Source organism: Manis pentadactyla, chromosome 14 (genome assembly GCF_030020395.1).
Source record: "Manis pentadactyla isolate mManPen7 chromosome 14, mManPen7.hap1, whole genome shotgun sequence".
Lineage (NCBI taxonomy): Eukaryota > Metazoa > Chordata > Mammalia > Pholidota > Manidae > Manis > Manis pentadactyla.
This window is the reverse complement of record NC_080032.1, coordinates 65,144,692-65,149,760: the sequence shown is the minus strand read 5'-3', so window position 1 is coordinate 65,149,760 and position 5,069 is coordinate 65,144,692. Positions and strand designations below refer to the sequence as shown.

At 33.7% G+C, this 5,069-nt stretch overlaps 1 long non-coding RNA gene across 1 annotated transcript; it reads left to right on the top strand.

The window, feature by feature from the left end:
- The first annotated feature begins 509 nt into the window (after positions 1–509).
- On the top strand, positions 510–4,345 carry LOC130680822 (uncharacterized). The gene is made up of 3 exons (XR_008993870.1): positions 510–849; positions 3,420–3,546; positions 3,667–4,345. It is a non-coding gene; the product is annotated as an uncharacterized LOC130680822 (long non-coding RNA).
- Positions 4,346–5,069: the final 724 nt, after the last annotated feature.

Here is a 5,069-nt window from a genome sequence, read left to right as displayed (position 1 = left end):
GGACCTATTTACAAAATATAATCATATTATATTAGAATATTCCATATGCTGCTTTTCTCATTTATAAACTAGCATGGCCTTTCCAAATCAATACATGGAAAGTGACATTATTTTTTAACAGCTGCATAGTATTCTACCAAATGGATGTTCTAAATTTTATTGCCAACATTCATCTCTTTCTACTCTGAAAAATAGTTTCAAAGTTTTCACTATAAAATAACTGCATATTTATATTTGCAATCTTGTCCACTTGTTTCCTTAGAATATATGCCTATGAGTGAATTCTTAAATATCTTGGACTTAAGGGTTTAATAGTACATACATAAGGAAAGCCTGTACTGTGTACATTTTGTACCCAATTCTTATTATGGATATGAAAGCCTGAGATTTTCAGCAAGTAATTGGGTGTGATGTTCCTGGTTTTGCAAGCAGCTGCTTTCAAAAAGGGAAGAACATTACATTCTTCCTTAAAAAATCCATTTGTGAAAGTATCTCTGTGCTGACAAAATATAAAGCAATTTTACAAGGATGCATAGAGGGTTCACTTACTACTTCTGGAATGCAATAGGAAGGATATTTGGTTATCACCTAACTTAGTCTTTTTATTTCCAAAGAGGCTAAGAGAAAAGATTATTTTACCATGAATAAGTGACAACATCCTTACACAGGGAGCATTAACAATAAGAAAAGATACAAGTATCTCAGAACCCCACCAAGTTTTATCTGCCCATTTGTACTGATGCTTTTCTAAGGATTTATGTTTTGCTTAGAGTTCAGATTTTTACTTCTTTCCAATGTCTTCAGCCTAAAGGAAAATTCCTGGTCTCTGGAATTGTGTTCTTTATGATGGTAAGTCATTGTCCGGTTTCCTTTCTCTTGCCTTAAGGATTTCTGGAATCTTGTTATGGAAAGAAAAATGAGTATGGAGCAAAAAATGCCACTATTTGGTCCTTGTTCTACGTAATAAGCAATGTTGTGTTAGCCATTTAAATTTATTTAATCCTCAGTATTCTAATCTGCAAGATGAAGAAATTATTATTTCACAAGGTGGCTGGCAAGATTAAGGGAGGCAGCACAGCTGGAAATGTATAACACATTAACTGTGTAAAGCATGTGCCATCTGCAATTGTTAGTAGATAAGACTAGCTTGGCATTCATAAAAGCCTTAGTTTCTTTATTCTTTACATAGCAGATTCAGTATTTACTACTCTCCTTTGTCCCTGGGAGTAAGTTTTGCTTCCTCATGTTGAATATCTGATTTTAAAGTGACTTTTTCTTAATATTTAAAGAAGAGGTCTACTTCTTTCCAATTCTGATACCCATTTTCCAGACCTCACCATTTTGTAAAGTAAAAATACTTCTGCAATATCTGTTCTCTTCTGGATATCCTATTCTGTAAGCCACTCACACTGGCAAGCCTGTTTTCTTGTGCATATATAGCACCAGCATGTTTTGATAAACTAAGGGAAGTGCCCTCTTTGCTACTGTTTTGCCTGGTCTCCATTCACACTCATACCCTATGTTTCTGTTTTTAATATTCAAGGAGCACTTGCTCTGTCCTAAGTCCTAGGCCATCTCTCTTATTTGGCCAGCTTCCTATGTTCCCTCACTTCATTCTTATTCCTTTGCTATTTACTGGACCTAATTTTAAAAAGACCTACTTTTATATTCTGCTTTTTAATTCTAACTTTAAATCATGTATGTCTGGATTTCATATTCTGGATTGAAAATTGAACTTACTATTGTGTGCAACTTGGTCATGAAATAATCCAGCAGCAAAAGCCAAAAAGCCTTGCTCAAAAGACACTTCTGGAAATGCAGTGAAACTCCCCCATTTGGGAGGGCCTCTGGAGGCAACTTCTGATAGTATCCTCAGCTTAAACATTTTCCTTCTGTTTTTTCATTTTAATATTATTTACTCATATAATTATTTTAAATGGTTTTTTTATGACATTATTGAACTTAAATTTGTTTTGAACTTCCAGAGTGTCAAGAGCAGAGTTAATAGGTTTCCCCTTTTTTTAAATGATCTCATATGATTTTGTATGTAAATCTTATGACGTTGTTTATAATTGTCTAAACTCTGTGTTAAATAGTAGATTCTTTGAGGGCTGGGATCATACTTGTTTTATTCCTTGCACTTATCACAATTTGTGGTTTGCTCTAAGCTGCATTAACTAAGTTTCAGAATGAATGGATTAATAAATGAAAATTTTCCACATGGTATACCCAAACATTATCTTAGAACAACACGCAATTGAAGGATTGTATAAAAAATCTTTTAAACAAAATACTTTGAAACTAAAATATATTTTTAGTCATTTGTTTAGTAAATACATTTTCATTTAGTGCTTAATATTATGTGCCAGGCTCAAAAGAATTGCTGACATATGGAGTGGCTTTTAGTTTTATCCCATGAATTATTTGTAAAACCAAATCTTGTTTTTGATCATTTAATTCTGGGGTTCATATTCTACATGTCTCCTTTGCAATTTTCTATCCCTTTTTCCCGTACATATTTTTTGTCCCTTGCAATTTTCCTTATGGATCTTAATGACACAGTCCTATCTTCCTCTGTATTTCATTCCAAATCTTGACTTTTTTAGACCTTTTTCTTTACCTTCTGAGAATTTGGCATGCTTTTAGCTACTTAGGTGGTAAAGAACTTTCTGTTACATTATTAACAGCTACTAATAAGCTCATATGCTATTACTCTGTGAAATAATATTTGCATTTTTATCTCAAAATCAGCTCCTTAATATTTTCCCCCATAATATTTCCTAATTCAGATATAGTTTTTCTCTAGGTCAAGTTGCTTTCTGTGCAGACTTGACTCTTATGTATGAAAAGGTAAAATTTGACACATATTTCAAATATCATTTAACCCATATGATTAAATTTTGTAACTATCTTTTCACCCAAAAATGAAGTTTTTAATATCTGAAAGTAATTTAGTAAAAACTGTTGAAATTATTTTTATATAGACATGAAGTAACTTGTAGGAAATGCTTTGGTAAAAAGTGACTAAAAAGTAAAAGTCATGTTTGATTTGATAACTTTGAAAGGGGATAAAATAAGAGAAAAAGCAAATAAAAATCTGTGGAACTATTTTTCTAAGTTAAAAATAAAAGTAAACAGGCAAAGGATGCTAAAATATGTTTCCCACATCCTGAGAACTAAGAGTTAGAGCATCGTGGGCCAACTATAAACCTCAAATATGCATGTACATTTAAAAGGTGTCTTTTTAGGATGCAAATAACTAAAATGAGCTTTCAAGTACTGAAGAGCAGAACTCATGTTTCTCCTTCCTCTTAACAACTGAATCTAACAGGTCCAGACTCAAATTCATGTTCATGGAAATTCCATTTACTTCCCAAAAAGGGCAATGGTTAAATCTATGAATCCCTTCTTGTTTCCAGGTGACCCACTGGAGCTATGGCCCATGCTGTGGCAACAGAGGAATGAAATCAGCACAAAAATAGAGGCTTTCATCTGCTGTAGAGGTTTTCATTGCTGTTTTTCTCTCTTCATTTGTCTGATGGTAAAGTAAGTTAAGAGTTGTCTTCCCTGTTTAATGTCTCAGATGAAACAAGTCAAACTTTTTGACATTCTTTCAAAACACATTATTCCTCATTCTAAAACCACTAACCCTTGACTCTCTTTCAGCCAAACCATACCTGTTCCTGGAAACTGCATTGGCCAATTAAGGGTAAAAGAAGAATTTTTCATCTGCAGAATTTCTTTAGAAAGTTATCACAGCGGCTAGAAGTCATTTGTACAGAGGTCTGGTTTTAAAAAAAAGTGGGTGGAAAGAATGGGAAGTAACCCTTTCTTGGTAGGATTGCAGTGTATTTGCTCCTGGAATTAGTAACAATGATGAATTGTTACACAATGATGGGGAAGTTCTTAATGGGTGATCTAGAGAGACATTGTAGCTGGACTTTGCTCTGCTCCTGTTTTCTCACCTACTTTACCTCTCCTGGTTGTGATCACTGCTGGAAAAATGACACAACTGGGCAGATAGGAACAATTCTAAATATGATCTCGGTGCTCACCTGGCCCTCAGTCCTGTCATTCAGCACAATTTACCACATCTGTGCTATGCCACTTATTCATATTTCACAGAAAAAATAATCACTGCACTGATGACTTGTCTAACCAAATTCATTATTGACCTCTAGATCACAAATACAAAAAAATCTTTTCAGTCCTCTTCTTTTATATATATGCACAGAATTTTATGGCTTCATGTTTTATGTTTAGATCTTTAATCCATTTCAAGTTTACTTTTGTGTATGGAGTTAGACAGTAATCCAGTTTCATTCTTTTGCATGTAGCCATCCAATTTTCCCAACACCAGTTATTAAAGAGACTGTCTTTTCCCCATTGTATATTCATGGTTCCTTTATCATATATTAATTGACTATATGTGCATGGGTTTATTTCCAGGCTCTCTATTCTATTCCATTGATCTATGGGTCTGTTCTTGTGCAGGTGCCATACTATTTTGATTACTGTAGCATTGGAGTATAGCTTGAAGTCAGAGAGCATAATACCCAAGACTTTGGTCCTCTTTCTCAGGATTGCCTTGACTGTTTGGGGTCTTTTGTGGTTCCATGTGAATTTTAGGATTATTTGCTCTAGTTTACTGAATAATGCCATTGGTATTTTCATAGGGATTGCATTGAATCTGTAAATTGCTTTGGGCAGGATGGCCATTTTGACAATATTAATTCTTCCTAAGGGATATATTTACACTGATTTGTGTCTTTTTAATTTCTCTCATGAGTGACTTACAGTTTTCAGCGTACAGGTCTTTCACCTTCTTCATTAGGTTTATTCATTGATATTTTATTCTTTTTTTGATGCAAGTATTAAGTGGAATATTTTTTCCTGATTTCTCTTCCTGCTAATTCATTGTTAGCATTTACAAATGCAGCAGATTTCTGTGAATTAATTTTGTATACTGCAACTTTGCTGAATTAGTTTTAATAGTTTTTTGGTGGAGGCTTTAGGGTTTTCTATATATAGTATCATGTCATGTGCAAATAGCAACACTTTTACTTCTT